Source organism: Stenella coeruleoalba, assembly GCF_951394435.1.
Source record: "Stenella coeruleoalba genome assembly, chromosome: 3".
NCBI classification, from domain to species: Eukaryota; Metazoa; Chordata; class Mammalia; order Artiodactyla; family Delphinidae; genus Stenella; species Stenella coeruleoalba.
Genome location: NC_137148.1, coordinates 100048131 through 100066043, shown reverse-complemented (window position 1 = coordinate 100066043; position 17913 = coordinate 100048131). Strand labels below are relative to the sequence as shown.

Genomic DNA, 17913 nt, shown 5'->3' with positions numbered 1-17913 from the left:
TCTAAGGGAAGGCATTTCATAGGCTCAGTCTGGGTCATGTGCCAATGTCCGTTCCAGTCATTGTGGATACTATGACAGGTCCAACTGAGTCAAGTTCTTTACCCTATTAAATCACCAAAGTCAAGGAGACAGAGTCAAGGAAGAGGATGGCTACTCCCATCCAAAGCAAGTGACTGCATTTTTGGCTTCATGTGTGGGTATGAGGGGAAGGTGGGGCATGGACAATGGTAACTCCAGAGGAAGGGGGTGAGTTATGATGGGTATTGTCAATGAAAAGATTACTGGGAGCCAGCAAGTCACTCAATTTATGTCCAGCAAAAAGACTAATAAAATCAATATCTATAAAATTCAACTCATAACGTTTCCTTCCAAAATACTCACCCACCTCATTTCTGTTAAGAGAACCCCATATTCTCTGTATCTAAGGGCTGACTATTCACCCAGAAAGAAGTAATGCCATCTTGCTCTCCCTTTCAAGATTATTCACCTCCCCTATTGGCAAGTCTGAACACCGTGTTCACTCTCACTCACCATTTCATGACATCTTTAGTAGGGCATTTCAGGAGGGAAGCTCATCTTTACACGTGCGAGAAGAATCCTAGTTCCTTTTTATTCAACCAGTCACCTTGAAGTTGCAAAAAAGAAAAAAAAATCCATCCAAAGAGGAAAAGGAAAACAAGTAAGAAAAAGAGCCATTCTTTTAAGATTTTGATCCTCCAAATGCTACCCATTCTCACTGACCCGTCTACTATCCCTCTACCCTGTTGGTTGTCTTTGACCATCAGTGAGAGACTCCATCTGGAAGGGGTATCTTAGAGAGGGAACGTTGTCTTCTTTAGTTCTGTTAGTTGCATTATGCTTCTAACACATTTACAGTCCCTGTAGAGTAGGTATAATTCAATGGCAGGTAAAGTGGGGAATGAAAACCTCAGAGAAAAGCACAGCAAAATATTAGTGTTCTGGAATAACTGCAGCTGTAATGAGAGGCTTGGGTGAGAGTAATAAGTAGTCAGCTATACCCATCCCTCTCCCAATATTATCTTAGTGTTTTCACCATTCTTTTAAATCCACAGTATAGAAAAATTTACATGGGATTGATGCTGGGGTGAGGCAGGAGTGGTGCACAGGTATGACAACTCATCCCAGATGTTTCTGAACCTGAGTCCAAGAGCATCAGCAACTGGGTTAAATTTGCTTTGCAGATGAGGATGAGGTCAGAGGAATGGGATGGAAAACATACATGGTGCAACTTCTTCACTAATTTAGGCAACTAGCTCTCTGGAAAGTGACCTACAAAGCCAAGATATTCTCCAAGGCCTAGGCTGACCAGAGTTGCCTTTTCGTCCGCAGGGAGTTATTCTGTTACTCTTTCAGAGTTTGAGAAGGTTTATCAGGAGCTAGGCACACATAGCCTTATTTCCTGCCCCCCTTCTCCCCAATTTTCTAAAAGGAATACTTTTGAGTATGAGAGACATGGAAAAAAATGACATTCTCCTTTTCTCTCTCATCATGTACAAGATTTCACAATTTAGCAACAGGGGTTCCTCTCTTAATGATCAACAAGAGGCCAATAACAGTGCTTTAACCTCAAACATTGGTCTCATTTGAATGTACTTAGAAAAAAATCTAAGAGTTAGACTTTGCCCTATCAGAGTATTTTAGATTTTCACTCAAAATCAATACTTCCATCCTGGTTCCACTGAAATCCTTTAAGTTGGTTATCATCAGTAAATAATTTTCATTTCCCTGCAGTAATTACTAAGGTAACAGTTCCTTAATATCATCAGATATCTAGTTAGCATTCAAATTTCACCAACTGTCTCATAATTTTTTTCCTTTTAAGTTGATTTGTTTGATTGAGGAGCAAACAAGGACCACACATTGGCTTGGTTATTATGTGTTTTAGTCTCTTTAAAATATATATATATTTCCTTTTTATCATTCTTTATCTTGCTCTTAATGTGTGTGAAAAAATAGGTATTTTTATAGAATACCTACTGTCTCATAGAATTTTCCACATCCTAGATTTTCCAGACTGTGTCCTGGTGGTGTCACTTAATACATTCTTCTGTTCCTTGTATTTCCTATGAAAAGTCAAATCTAGAGGCTTGACCAGATGTAGGTTAGGTGATTTGGGGGAGCAAGAAGACATGATACGTGGTGGTGTGTTATTCATAACTGCATCATATGATGAAGCCCAGGATGTCTCTACCATCTATCTTTTGGTGATGTTAAGAATGACTAGTGGGTTCAGTGTTGTCAGTCTGATCCATCCAATATAGAAGTCCCCATCAGATTTTCACCTACTCATTTTAGCAGCCATTATTGATCATTGCTAGATCCATTATCAAATTTTCAAAATAGGTGATTTTAAAATTTTTTTAACTTTTTTTTTTTTACTTATTCCTTCTTTTTAAAAAATTTTTATTGGAGTACAGTTGCTTTACAATATTGTGTTAGTTTATACTGTACAGCAAAGTGAATGAGATATATATATATATATATATATACACACACACACACACACACATATCCCCTCTTTTTTGGATTTCCTTCTCATCTAGGTCAAAATAAGTGATTTTCTTAAAAAAAGAACAGTGAGTACTCCATAATGCTACATATGCTTTTTCATTTGAATTGAACTACTTGTTTCTTTCATTAATGCACTTTATTAAATTAAATAACATTTAACATGAAACTTGATAACTGATTTTTTTTTTTTCTTTTAGTAATTTGAGATAGTTTTGGAACCTTATAAAAGACATTTAAGGTGCTGTGCTCTTTCACAAGAAAGGCCAAAACGTTGTTTTTGGAGCTGTTTTTCTCATGTGCGTGTATATTTTTCTCCCCTTATTGTCAAAGGTAATTTTAACCTTACACAAGTGATCTGTTGACTTGAAATATCATGGGAAAACTTTGACCTAGAACATTTTCAAAGAGGATAGTTACTGGAAATACACAAAAGCTAAGGACACTTGGCAAGGAGGTTATATTACTTGCTTCAAATCTCTACACAAGTACATAGCTTTCTCCTTCCTCAGATTTTTCAATTTTAAATTTGGTTTCTCAATTTCCTGTAAACTAAATTTCAAGAACTTTAAATGACATTCAAGGCCTACCTTTATCTCACCCTAATTCTTCACTTTATTGGTTTCATATCTACTACTTTTGTGCATTGTCTCCTCTGGCCAAACTAGACAACTGACTATTCTCCTTACCCCTCTTGTCTCCCCAGAGTTAAGTACTTCCTGGGGTACACAGAGGGACTTCACTTCTCTCTTAAGGTGGTTTTTTTTGTTTTTTATAGATTCATATATATTCACGCTCTCTTACTAGACTTGTAGTGGACAGCTACTCTTTCTCGGCTAACACCATGTCTTCCCACTATTTAAAAGAAATTAGCACCCTGATTTCCTTTTGGGGGAATACTTCTCCCACATTGCATTGTTAATCACGGTATCCTACACCAAGCAGGACACAGCTCCAGGTCCCAAGCTCGATGAATTAAAGGAGACTTTCTCCCTAAAATTTTAATTATCAGCAAAGTGACTAAAAGATTGATAATGGTTATAAAGGATTAACTGGCAGCCAGATGAGTTTCTCAAGAACTAATAGCTACTATTTACTGGGCACTTGACAAAGAACCCTAAATACTATGTATAGACTACTATTTGCAAATACAGCAGGGCTAGGTCTTAGTATTTATTTTGTTGTTTTCAGGGTATTTCTTACCCTCTTTTCTTTCTCACTTACCCTCAATTGATCATTTCTCTACTCCCAGTTCATATTCACTTAGGAACAAAGATTCAAAAAAAACTTACCCCTGAAGTGTCAGATGAGTTCTTTTCTTATTTATTTTTTTATGAATTACAGAGATTTATTTAAGAGTTCCTTCTCTTTCCCCCATAAAACACACACAAAACACTTCTGAAAATCAGCAAAGTCACTCAAAGGCTTTTGTTTCCTGAATTTTATTTATTTATTTATACAGCAGGTTCTGATTATCTATTTTATACATATTAGTGTATATACGTCAATCCAAATCTCCCAGTTCATCACACCACCCTCCTCCCCCTGTTTTCCCCCCATGGTACCTATACGTTTGTCCTCTACATCTGTGTCTCTATTTCTGACTTGCAAACCAGTTCATTGGTACCATTTTTCTAGATTCCACATATATGCGCTAATATACAATATTTGTTTTTCTCTTTCTGACTTACTTCACTCTGCATGACAGTCTCTAGGTCCATCCATGTCTCTACAAATGACCCAATTACGTTCCTTTTAATGGCCGAGTAATATTCCATTGTATATATGTACCACTTCTTCTTTATCCATTCGTTTGTTGATGGGCATTTACATTGTTTCCATGACCTGGCTATTGTAAATAGTGCTGCAATGAACACTGGGGTGCATGTGCCTTTTTTAATTATGGTTTTCTCTGGGTATATGCCCAGTAGTGGGATTACTAGGTCATATGGTAATTCTGCTGTTTTTTTTTTTTTTTTTTCTTTTTTTTGCGGTACACGGGCCTCTCACTGTTGCGGCCTCTCCCGTTGCGGAGCACAGGCTCCGGACGCACAGGCTCAGTGGCCATGGCTCACGGGCCCAGCCGCTCCACGGCATGTGGGATCCTCCCGGACCGGGGCACGAACCCGTGTCCTCTGCATCGGCAGGCAGACTCTCAACCACTGCACCACCAGGGAAGCCCCTGCTGTTAGTTTTTTAAGGAACGTCCATACTGTTCTCCATAGTGGCTGTATCAATTTACATTCCCACCAACAGTGCAAGAGGGTTCTCTTTTCTCCACACCCTCTCCAGCATTTGTTGTTTCTAGGTTTTCTAATGATGCCCATTCTAACTGGTGTGAGGTGATACCTCATTGTAGTTTTGATCTGCATTTCTCTAATAATTAGTGATGTTGAGCAGCTCTTCATGTGCCTCTTGGCCATCTGTATGTCTTCCTTGGAGAAATGTCTATTTAGATCTTCTGCCCATTTTTTGATTAGGTTGTTTGCTTTTTTAATATTGAGCTGCATGAGCTGTTTAAATATTTTGGAGATCAATCCTTTGTTGATTCGTTTGTAAATATTTTCTTCCATTCTGAGAGTTGTCTTTTCGTCTTGTTTATAGTTTCCTTTGCTGTGCAAAAGCTTTAAAATTTCATTAGGTCCCATTTGTTTATTTTTGTTTTTATTTCCATTACTGTAGGAGGTGGGTCAAAAAAGATTTTGCTGTGATTTACATCAAAGAGTGTTCTTCCTATGTTTCCCTCTAAGAGTTTAATAGTGTCCGGTCTTACATTTAGGTCTTTAATCCATTTTGAGTTTATTTTTGTGCATGGTATTAGGGAGTGTTCTAATTTCATTCTTTTACATAAAGCTGTCCAGTTTTCCAGCACTGTTTATTGAAGAGACTGTCTTCTCGATTGTATATCCTTGCCTCCTTTGTCATAGATTAGTTGACCAAAGGTGCATGAGTTTATCTCTGGGCTTTCTATCCTGTTCCATTGATCTACATTTTTGTTTTTGTGCCAATACCATATTGTCTTGAGTACTGTAGCTTTGTAGTATAGTCTGAAGTCAGAGAGTCTGATTCCTCCAGCTCTATTTTTTTCCCTCAAGACTGCTTTGGCTATTTGGGGTCTTTTGTGTCTCCATAAGATTTTCTGTTCTAGTTCTGTAAAAAATGTCATTGGTAATTTGATAGGGGTTGCATTGAATCTGTAGATTGCTTTGGGTAGTATAGTCACTTTCACAATATTGATTCTTCCAAGCCAAGAACATGGTATATCTCTCCATCTGTTTGTGTCATCTTTGATTTATTTCATCAGTGTCTTATAGTTTTCTGAGTACAGGTATTTTACCTCCTTAGCTAGGTTTATTCCTAGGTATTTTATTCTTTTTGTTGCAATGGTGAATGGGATTGTTTCCTTAATATCTCTTTCTGATCTGTCATTGTTAGTGTATAGGAATGCAAGAGATTTCTGTGCATTGATTTTGTATAGTGCAACTTTACCGAATTCATTGATTAGCTCTAGTAGTTTTCTGGTAGCATCTTTAGGATTCTCTATGTATAGTATCATGTCATCTGCAGACAGTGACAGTTTTACTTCTTCTTTTCCAATTTGGATTCCTTTTATTTCTTTTTCTTCTCTGACTGCCATGGCTAGGACTTCCAAAGCTATGTTGAATAATAGTGGTGAGAGTGGACATCCTTGTCTTGTTCCTGATCTTAGAGGAAGTGCTTTCAGTTTTTCACCACTGAGAATGATGTTTGCTGTGGGTTTGCCATATATGGTCTTTATTATGTTGAGGTAGATTCCCTCTATACCCACTTTCTGGAGAGTTTTTATCATAAATGGATGTTGAATTTTGTCAAAAGCTTTTTCTGCATCTGTTGAGATGATCATATGGTTTTTATTCTTCAATTTGCTAATATGATCTATCACATTGATTGATTTACATATATTGAAGAATCCTTACATCACTGGGATAAATCCCACTTTATTATAGTGTATGATCCTTTTAATGTTTTGTTGGATTCTGTTTGCTAGTATTTTGTTGAGGATTTTTGCATCTATATTCATCAGTGATATTGGCCTGTAATTTTCTTTTTTTGTAGCATCTCTGTCTGGTTTTGGTGTCAGGGTGATGGTGGCCTCGTAGAATGAGTTTGGGAGTGTTCCTTCCTCTGCAATTTTTTGGAGGTGTTTGAGAAGGATAGGTGTTAGCTCTTCTCTAAATGTTTGATAGAATTCACCTGTGAAACCATCTGGTACTGGACTTTTGGTTGTTGGAAGATTTTTAATCACAGTTTCAATTTCAGTGCCTGTGAGTGGTCTGTTCATATTTTCTATTTCTTCGTGATTCAGTCTTGGAAGATTATACCTAAGAATTTGTCGAATTCTTCCAGGTTGTCCATTTTATTGGCATTGAGTTGCTTGTAGTAGTCTCTTATGATGCTTTGTATATCTGCAGTGTCCTTTGTAACTTCTCCTTTTTTATTTCTAATTTTATTGAGTCCTCTCCCTCTTTTTCTTGATGAATCTGGCTTAAGATTTACCAATTTTGTTTATCTCCTTAAAGAACCAGCTTTTAGTTTTATCGATCTTTGCTACTGTTTTCTTTGTTTGTATTTCATTTATTTCTGCTCTGATCTGTATGATTTCTTTCCTGCTACTAACTTTGGGTTTTCTTTGTTCTTCTTTCTCTAGTTCCTTTAGCTGTAAGGTTAGATTGTTTACTTGAGATTTTTCTTGTTTCTTGAGGTAGGATTGTATTGCTATAATCTTCCCTCTTAGAACTGCTTTTGCTACATCCCATAAGTTTTGGATTGCTGTGTTTTCTTTGTTATTTGTCTCTATGTATTTTTTGATTTCCTCTTTGATTTCTTCAGTGATCTCTTGGTTATTTTGTAGCATATTGTTTAGCCTCCATGTGTTCGTGTTTTTTACAGTTTTTTTTCCTGCAACTGATTTCTAATCTCACAGCGTTGTGGTCAGAAAAGACGCTTGATACAACTTCACTTTTCTTAAACTTACCGAGGCTTGATTTGTGACCCAAGATGTGATGTATCTTGGAGAATGTTCTGTGTGCACTTGAGAAGAAGGTGTAATCTGCTGTTTGCAGATAGAAGGTCCTATAAATATCAATTAAATCTGGTCTATTGTATCATTTAAAGCTTGTGTTTCCTTATTAATTTTCATCTGGATGATCTGTCCATTGGTGTAAGTGAGGTGTTAACGTCCCCCACTATTATTGTGGTACTGTTGATGTCCTCTTTTCCAGCTGTTAGCAGTTGCCTTACGTATTGAGGTGCTCCTACGTTGGGTGCATATATGTTTATAATTGTTATATCTTCTTGGATTGATCCCTTGATCATTATGTAGTGTCCTTCCTTGTCTCTTATAACATTCTTTATTTCAAAGTCTATGCTATCTGATATGAGTATTGCTACTCCAGCTTTCTTTTGATTTCCATTTGCATGGAATATCTTTTTCCATCCCCTAATTTTCAGTCTGCATGTGTCCCCAGGTCTGAAGTGGTTCTCTTGTAAACAGCATATAAGTGGTATGTTGTTTTTGTATCCATTCAGCAAGCCTGTGTCTTTTGGTTGGAGCATTTAATCCATTCACATTTAAGGTAATTATCAATATGTATGTTCCTATTACCATTTTCTTAATTGTTTTGGGTTTGTTTTTGTAGGTCCTTTTCTTCTCTTGTGTTTCCCACTTAGAGAAGTTCGTTTAGCATTTGTTGTGGAGCTTATTTGGTGGTGCTGAATTCTCTTAGCTTTTGCTTCTCTGTAAAGCTTTTGATTTCTCTGTCGAATCTGAATGAGATCCTTGCTGGGTAGAGTAATCTTGGTTGTAGGTTCTTCCCTTTCATCACTTTAAGTATATCATGCCACTCCCTTCTGGGTTGTAGAGTTTCTGCTGAGAAATCAGCTGTTAACTTTACAGGAGTTCCCTTGTATGTTCTTTGTCATTTTTCCTTTGTTGCTTTTAATAATTTTTCTTTGTTTTTAATTTTTGTGTACTATGTGTCTTGGCATGTTTCTCCTTGCGTTTGTCCTGCCTGGGACTCTCTGAACTTCCTGGACTTGGGTGGCTATTTCCTTTCCCATGTTAGGGAAGTTTTTGACTATAATGTCTTCAAATATTTTCTCGGATCTTTTCTTTCTCTCTTCTTCTGGGACCCCTATAATGAGAATATTGGTGCGTTTAATGTTGTCTCAGAGATCTCTTAGGCTGTCTTTGTTTCTTTTTATTCTTTTTTCTTTATTCTGTTCCATGGCAGTGAATTCCACCATTCTGTCTTCCAGGTTACTTATATCCATTCTTTTGCCTCATATATTCTGCTATTGATTCCTTCTAGTGTATTTTTCATTTCAGTTATTGTATTGCTCATCTCTGTTTGTTTGTTCTTTAATTCTTCTAGTTCTTTGTTCTTTAATTCTTCTAGATCTTTGTTAAACATTTCTTGCATCTTCTCGATCTTTACTCCATTCTTTTTCCGAGGTCCTGGATCATCTTCACTATCATTATTCTGAATTCTTTTTCTAGAAGGTTGCCAATTCCACTTCATTTAGTTTTTTTTCTGGGATTTTATCTTGTTCCTTCATCTGGCACATAGTCCTCTGCCTTTTCATTTTGTCTGTCTTTCTGTGAATGTGGTTTTCATTCCATACACTGCAGGATTGTCATTCTTCTTGCTTCTGCTGTCTGCCCTCTGGTGGATGAGGCTACCTAAGAGGCTTGTGGGAGCTTCCTGATGGGAGAGACTGGTGGTGGGTAGAGCTGGGTGTTGCTCTGGTGGGCAGAGCTCAGTAAGACTTTAATCCACTTATCTGCTGATGGGTGGGGCTGAGTTCCCTCCTTGTTGGTTGTGTGGCCTGAGGTGACCCAGCACTGGAGACTACCCAGCTCTTTGGTGGGGCTAATGGTGGTCTTTGGAAGGGCTCACACCAAGGAGTACGTCCCAGAACTTCTGCTGCCAGTGTCTTTGTCCCCGCAGTGAGCCAAAGACACCCCCTGCCTCTGCAGGAGACCCTCCAACACTAGCAGGCAGGTCTGGTTCAGTCTCCTATGAGGTCACTGCTCCTTCCCCCTGGGTCCTGATGCATACACTACTTTGTGTGTGCCCTCCAAGAGTGGAGTCTCTGTCTCCTCCAGTCCTGTCAAAGTCCTGCAGTCAATTCCCACTAGCCTTCAAAGTCTGATTCTCTGGGAATTTCTCCTCCTGTTGCTGGACCCCCAGGTTGGGAAGCCTGACATGGGGCTCAGAATCTTCACTCCAGTTGGTGGACTTCTGTGGTATAACTGTTCTCCTGTTTGTGAGTCACCTACCCAGCGATTATGGGATTTAATTTTATTGTGATTGCACCTCTCCTTGTGCAACCATCTCATTGTGGCTTTTCCTTTGTCTTTGGATGTGGGGTATCTTTTTTGGTGAGTTCCAGCGTCTTCCTGTCAATGACTGTTCAGCAGTTAGTTGTGATTCCAGTGTTCTCGTAAGAGGGAGTGAGTGCACGTCCTTCTACTCCATCTTGAACCAATCTCCAGATCGTTCTTATAGGCATACTTGTAGGGCTGTTTTCTCTGGATTCAAAAGAACAAATAAAACTGGAACTGGAAAAAGAAAAAGGTAGAGTGGGAATTCAACCTGCTGAGGAAGATGGTTAGAAAGAGGAAGGATTAGAACTTTCAGAGTTTGGGGGAGCAGAATGAAAGTTTCTCTGATTTTTTACCTACAGGTAACCTGTCATTCAACAGTCCTGAATACTTGTGGGTCCTCCTGGAGAAAGGGGTGAGGGAACTTGGATAACCTTACATGAAGATGAGAAAAAACAAACAAAAAACACCCTTACTGTAACTGCAATAAAATTGGAATAAAATGAATGGGAAATTCCACTATAAATGAGGCAGAGGTAGAACCAGTGTTAATCTTATTTCTTCTTTTCCTGTTAGTTATACCTATCGTATTTCTTTTATTTCTAACTACACTGGCTTCAACTTTCCAAACCAATGTGAAGTGAAATTGTAATAATAGTATAATGACAGCCATCCTTGTTATGTTTCTAAATTCCAATATTTCTCCATTAAATGCAATACTGGCTATTAGTCTAAGATACCCATTTTCACATTAAGAAATTAAACTTCTACTCCTAGATTTTTTAAGTGCTTTGTTTAGAAATTGACAGATTAATGAATCTCTTGGTGTTTTAACGGGATGAAAAAAGATTTTTTATTGGTCTTACTGGAATGATGCATTTGGTCAAATTCAGTTCCTATCATTTAATTAACCATGGTAATACTGAACAACACTAAAAAATATAGAGAAGTTGGTTTGCAGTATTATTTGACATTTTCCCATTCACATTTATAAATGATTCAGCTCCTCCCACTCCCCATAATATAATCTTTGTTAATTGTAGTACCAAGATTATCCAACCTTCCAAAAAATACAGCAGCATGATGTAGTTGTTAACAACACAGGCGATTCAGTTCACATCTTAGCTTCACCACTTACTGGCTGTGTGACCTTCAACAAGTCAAGTGACCAACAAAGATTAGGGTGATAGAACAGAATGTAAATTCTATAAACCTTCATAATGTAGAAATGGTATAAATAACAAACAGTGAGAAGGGAAGAAAAAGCAAAGAAAAATTTGCTACTTTTTCATATTTTTATAGCTGGGTCAAAATATGTAATTGAAAGCAGATAAATATATCCATCCACCTATTCTTAGATTTATTCGTATAAAGATAAACCCTAAGAAAGATAATATCACTGACTAATAGTGATGGAGGAAAGAATGCTGATAGGAAGAAGAACAATTTAATTTAATCATTGTTCAGAATATACTGTCTAAAGCAAGTCAACAAATATGGACAACTGGCTAAATCAAATACATCACCTGTTTTTGTAGATACAGTTTAGTGAAATACAGCCACATCCATTTGTTCACATATTATCTATGGCTGCTTTTGTGCTACAACACCAGAGTCAAGTGGCCACCAGAGACCTTATGGGCTGCAAGGCCTAGAATATTTACTCTCCCACTTGTTACAGAAAGTGTTTGATGACCCATGTTCTAAAGCAATAGAATATTAAGTATGTCTGTGTATATATACGATTACAATGATAAAGATAGCCTCTATTAAAAAAATTCAAATATTTCATATTATAAAAGAATCATTGACACACACAAAAGTTGCCTAGAAAGAATGACAATGTAACTGACAGCTGACTTCTCAATAGAAACAAAGTCAGAAAACAGTGAGATATTTTCATACTAATGAAGAAAATAATTATTAACCAAGATTAGTTACCCTACTAGAATGTCAGTTGAGAATGAGACTGAAATAAAGACATTATTCTAATAGACAAAAACTAAGAGGGCTTACCACTAACCGATCTTCACTACACAATGTTGAAAAATGTGTACCTACGAAAGCAGGAAAATGATACCAGAAAGGTCAAAGACAAAAAAAAAAAAAAAATTGGTCAACAAAGAAACTGGTAAACATGTGAGTAAATCTATATAAACATTAACTGTATAAAGCAATAATGATAATGATAATGTCTAATTTGGAGATAAAGTTAAAAGGCAGAACTGAAATTTTTGACACAAATGCATGCAAGATAAAAAAGTGATCAAAGAGTTAGGAAGCTTATGTATTGTTTAGTAGGCTGGTAGAGTTACTGAGGTTAACTTTAATTTTTAAAAATATTCACTTTAAATTTTAAAGGGTAATTACCAAAAGAAATTCCAAAATAGCAGAGAAGGAAAATAGGAAAAACATCTGAAATGCAATTGGAAAAAGGTAGGAAAAGAGAAAACCAGTAGCTTAGAAATCACAATGTATCAGAACCTTTGGTATACGGCTAAAAGACCACACAAAGAAAAAACTGAATACCTTATTTAGGTAAACCATTAACTAAGTAATCTAGAAAAAATGTATAAAACATAAATACACAAAATAAAACAAAAAACTGAACTCGCCCAAATTTGTAGAGGTAATTTTAAAAATCAAGAGATTACACTGTTTAGCTCTGCAAATAAAATATATATCATGGATGAAATGGTTACTTTTTTTTTTTTTGGGCCACACTGTGTGGTTTGCAGATCTTAGTTCCCCAGACAGAGATCAAAGCCGGGGCCCTGCAGTGACAGCATCGAGTCGTAACCACTGGACCACCAGGTAATTCCTAAAAAAGTTACTTTTTAAGAAAAATACAAAATTGAGTTCAGGTGAAAATCTAAATAGATAAATTAATATAGAAAAAATAGAGAAATACACTAGGCAGAAATGTTTTTTTTAGAATTATTCCACTAAATCTTTAAAGAACAAAAGAGAAAAATCACACAGCAATTTTCAAAAATGCTTAAAAGGTATGTGTTAAAACTCAATATCCATTCTTGATTTTAAAAAAGTATGTTTTAATAAGAGGAAAAGATCATAACTTCATAAAACATATCTTTCTAAATCTAAAAGTCAACTTCATGCTTAAGTGAAAGCACTAAAAGCATTTCCATTAATGTCAGGAATAGACAAAGAGGTCCACTTTCAGTGTTATTATTTTATGTTGTATTGGAGGTACTAGCCATTCTACTTAGGTAAGAGAAATAGAGTTACAAAAATTAGGAGCAAGTAAAATGATCATTATCTGAAGAAGGTATAATTCTGAACCTGGGAAGATGGAGGAAAAACAGTGGAGTAACTATTAAAAAAACAGTGAGAGTTTTGTAAGGTAGCTGAGAAAGTTTTAGCCTTCATATATACCAACAATAACCAGTCAGGAGGTTAAAAATTAGATATCATTTATAACATGAACAAAATCAAATACCTTATTTGGAAAAAAAAATCAAAGTCAAAAGACAAATGACAAAATGGAAATTCTTTGCAAATCATGGTAGGCACAGGGCTTATTTCAGTAAAATATGAAGAACTCCTACAAACCAGTAGCAAAAAGACTAAGAACCCCAAATAAATATGGTCAAAAAATAGGTCATAGAAAATGAAAATACAAATGGCTGTGTTAATTGTTCTCATTTTAAATTAATTACAGTAAACTTCAAATGAGCTTCTAATGCTGCCTAGTAATCATACTGTTTCTTATTTCAGTTATTCTCATACTTTTTCTCCAGCATTAATTCCTACTTTCTCCTCTATAATCAAACATTACCTTCTCTCCCATTCTCATTGTCCACTGCTACCATTCAAGTCCAAGCCATTCTATCTCTTACCTGTATTATTCTAATAGCCTCCTAACTGGCAGCTTCAGGTATTCAACTATATGAGTCATTGGTATGCTGAAAAAACTTGTATATATCCATGATTAGTTATTCAATAATAATATTTATTCAAATATTTATAGAATATGTATTTTAAAAGCAAATATTTAACTGAGCACTACCATGCACTTCTATGAATGTCAGAGAAGAAAAACCAAGCAAAGAGGAAGGAATAATCAGTAGGTTTCTAATGGAAATCAGAGAAGCTCTCCCTAATAAGCTGACATTTGAACAGAGACCTGCAAAACTGAGGGAGGGAGACTTGCAGATATCAAAGCGGAGATGATAAATTCAAGCACTAAAGTAAGAAAATTCTAAGCATTAGTAATGCAATTATAGAACTCACTAAAGTAAGAAAATTCTAAGCATTGATAAGGCAATTATAGCATTACAGGCCTTAAAAATTTGATAGGGCTTGCAAACCTCTCCTTTATCACAGGTGGTACCTATGATTTAAAAACAAAACAAAAACAAAATCAGAACTAGTTCACACCTATTTTAGACCTGAGTTAAATTGGTTGTTGTTGGTATATGTGAAGACTATGAACTCCCGTCCATAATAGAGAGAGCTAAGCTAAACACTGAATATTCATACCATGTTTAGTTTAAAAATAAACACAAATAATCCTCCTCCATTCATTGACCCTCTAAGTTTTGGCTGTCTTTACTGAAAAACATCCTTTCAATTATACCCTGAAAACAGCATGGAGAATGACTTTCTTTCAAAACAAGTTTCCCCTTGAGGAGAAACACATGTTCAAAGTACAAACAACATTCCAGTATTCAACTTAAGGCTACTTAATTTCTGCACGATGATGTCATACTTAGACTACTGAACTTGCTCCTGTTTATATCATTTCTTCTACAGTTCTATATTTTAGGCCCATCCATGGAAGCAGACACATCATTTTATACAACTAGAGAACAACAATAAGAACATGTTTGAAACACAAATACCTCCCAGGTTACAAAAATATTCTAAGAGTAATCAAAATTAATATCCCAAGACAATTTTTTAAAATAAAACTTAGACGCTGATCTTAAAATTTGTTTCTAAAGAAAAGACAAAAGACTTGCCAAGAAAATTCTGAGAAGAACAATTATGAGTAAACAGGGCTACTGGGTATCTAAGGAAAATACAAAGCTATAATAATTTAAAATGTAATATCTGATCAGAGAAACAGATAAGCAGAAAAGAAAGAGAGCCTAGGAACAATGCTGTGCTTATATGGTGACATTTCAAATCAGTAGAGAAGGGACGACCCAACTACTCAAAAATAGCATTAAAACCATATTCATTTCAGAAAAATTAGAAGAGTTAGATCCCAACAACATATCATACACTTATTAGAATAATTCTTAGCTGCAGTAACAGATAACACCCTAAATCTCAGTGACATAACCAAATACTTATTTCTTACTCATGTGAAGTTCAACAGGTGGCTTGGTAGGGTTGTGGGGATCTGTTCCATGCCACCACGCAGGAACCCTGGCTGACAGAAATTTCACCATCTTCAAAATCTGTCTTGCAAGGTTGCCCAAGATGTTAACATCTAGCTGGAAAACATCTAGCTGGAAAACAAAGAAAAGAAATGTGGAGATTGCCTGGAAAGTTCTGTGTGGCATGTGAAAATCATGTAATCACTTTTACCCATATTCGGTTACCAAAGTAAAAGAAGAAATAGATTAAGTCTTTTTAGCCAATTTCTAACATAGTATGTCCTTCTGGTTACCAGGTGCCCTATCACATAGAGCACATTCCCTCCTTCCCTAAGTGAGACAAGCCAAAATTCCATCCAGTTATTACAAACAGCTCAATGTCCAGGATCTCTGAATAATGCACGGTTCTTTCCACCAGTTCTGGATATGGACACTTGAGGTTCCAGTGACACTTGCACCAGCAACAGATGTTATAGAAATCTCTCTACTGCCAGCAGGCCCAATTTATCATGGTGAAGCATGGACAGGACATTTGTAATAAAAACTGCCATCTGGTAAAGGGAACATGGGAGACACACGGAAGGCGATGGTCTACAGCAGTTATGACTTCCTTCTGGCAGGTGTTTTGAGGTCCCTCTTATCTGGCAGCGGGACATTTTCCTGATTTCAGTTTTTCTGTCTGGAAGGAACTACTTATTCAATATTCTTAAAAGCTCTGGATCTACCTTTTTGGTCCATTATTGCATTTGATACAAATGACGGGGATCTTGCCCTCACTGGGGGCCTTCACAGGTTTTGCAACCCATCTCTTTCCTGAGCAAGTTTGGGAGCCCTAAAATACTAGTAATAGAACATTTGAAGGCTATTGAAATCCAGTCTGCAATTTCTTCAGCATTACAAAAAAGCACACTACTGTTTTTGAGGGAAAGGTATCTATTCAGTCACATATGCTGACAGTACCCCCATAGTTCTTTCCTAAATATAATTCTCACGCCTGCCTTATTTTTTCCCTCACTTGCCAACATAGCTTAAAGTCATCATGTTTAGGAGGAAATGCCACATCCTTACTTAGAACTGTGTGGAGCCAAAAGTCTTAGTGGGCATTTGTCCATAATCTCTTATTATTTGGGGCTAGAAGCCATGGCTTTTCCATCCTTTTACTTTTTTTTTTTTCCTGCTTTCAAACTAACAAGTTTTTGCTACATCCATTTCTTGTTTTTTGTATCACCTTGATAAATGCAGATAGTAACAATCAACATTCACTACCAACATTCTTCAGCCTCTCTCCGTACTATGTCAGTAAGCATGTGGTCCACCTTCCAAGTAATTGTAAATGACCATTTAAAAAATTGTTTTGTTACTGCATGCAGAAATCTCCAGTTTTATAGCCCTGGATATCAGTTTCCATCTTGACTGTATGGTGGACCAATGCCAAGAATTTTGGATTTTTGTTACAGTAGCATCCTTCTTCTAGCAACAATTTCTGCATCAGAGTAATACCTTGTACTATCAACAAACAAAAAGCCCAAATTCTCAGTGGTTTTACACAATAGATGCTTGTTTGATGATAACTTAAGTCCAGTTGGCTTAAGTGGAGGAAAAGGTGGATAACTATGGTTTTCACAGTTATTGACGTTCCCACATTGATGGTTCTTTCTTCATCTTGAAAACAGGGTCCTCTACTGTCTCCCTGGGAATTGACACCCAGCTGAGGGACAAAAGAATGGTGGAGGAGAGAAGAGGATTTCATGGGCCAGACCTGGAAGTGGTTTACATAATTTTCACCCATATTCCAATAAGTAATTCTTGTCACATGATCCCGACCTAACTTCAGGAGAGGCTGAGAAATGCAGATTCATTGTAACTAACTGGTTTGATTAAGCAGTTTGCCAACTGGGGTAAATTCCAGAAAGATTAAGGCCTAAAGGTAAACATAAACCTATACAAGTACTAGAGGAAAATATAGTAGAATTATTTAGGGATGTCAAGTACTCAAAAGGGTATGGGAGTTCCATGGGCCTACACTGGGCACTCAGGTGAAAGATGGCGGACAGAACAAAGATAAGAGAAAACTTTCCTTGATGGTGCAGGCCTGAAAGAGGAGGTTACTGTTACAGGAAGGACACAAATACCCACTGGGATCCTTCTTCCCTACTAAGAAAAAAGCCTTAAGCCAGGGTAAGGTCATCAAACAATTAGCCAGGACACAGGTATAAAGACTCACTGTGGCTTGGAAGTGTAAAAGGGAAAACAAAAAACAAAAACAACTCTGTATCCCTGGGAAAGGTCAAGAAGCTATCCTTCACCTAGATCTCCTAACTTGGGAAGGAGCAAGAAACTCTCTCAAACAAGATTCACCACGGATGCAATGAAAGTTTAGCTGCCACAAGGAAGAGGGGCAGGATCTCTGTTCAGAAAGCCACAATATCAAGATCCAGTCATAATGTTTAAGTATGAAAACCACAGAAAAAATTTTAAAGTATGAAAACTACAGAAAAAATATTTAAATATCAAGAGCTCAAATAATTCCTTCCATGAGTCCTTTTTTGAGGAATGTACTAGAAAATGAACTTCATCCAAACAAAACATAACTGAGAAAACTTCAGCAATTTAGCTTTAATATACTTAACTGCAAATCTAAGGCTAAAACTAAGGTGGGGATAAGGGTAG

At 36.6% G+C, this 17913-nt stretch overlaps 1 long non-coding RNA gene across 1 annotated transcript in view; it reads right to left on the bottom strand.

Annotated features, from left to right (window-relative positions):
- LOC307183644 overlaps positions 1–17913 on the bottom strand; it is a 41419-nt gene that overhangs the window by 15852 nt on the left and 7654 nt on the right. Inside the window, exons 2-3 of the long non-coding RNA XR_013827545.1 lie at positions 15225–15375; positions 532–625 (exon numbers count right to left, since the gene is read on the bottom strand). This is a non-coding gene — a long non-coding RNA (uncharacterized lncRNA). The remainder of the gene's footprint in view (positions 1–531; positions 626–15224; positions 15376–17913) is intronic.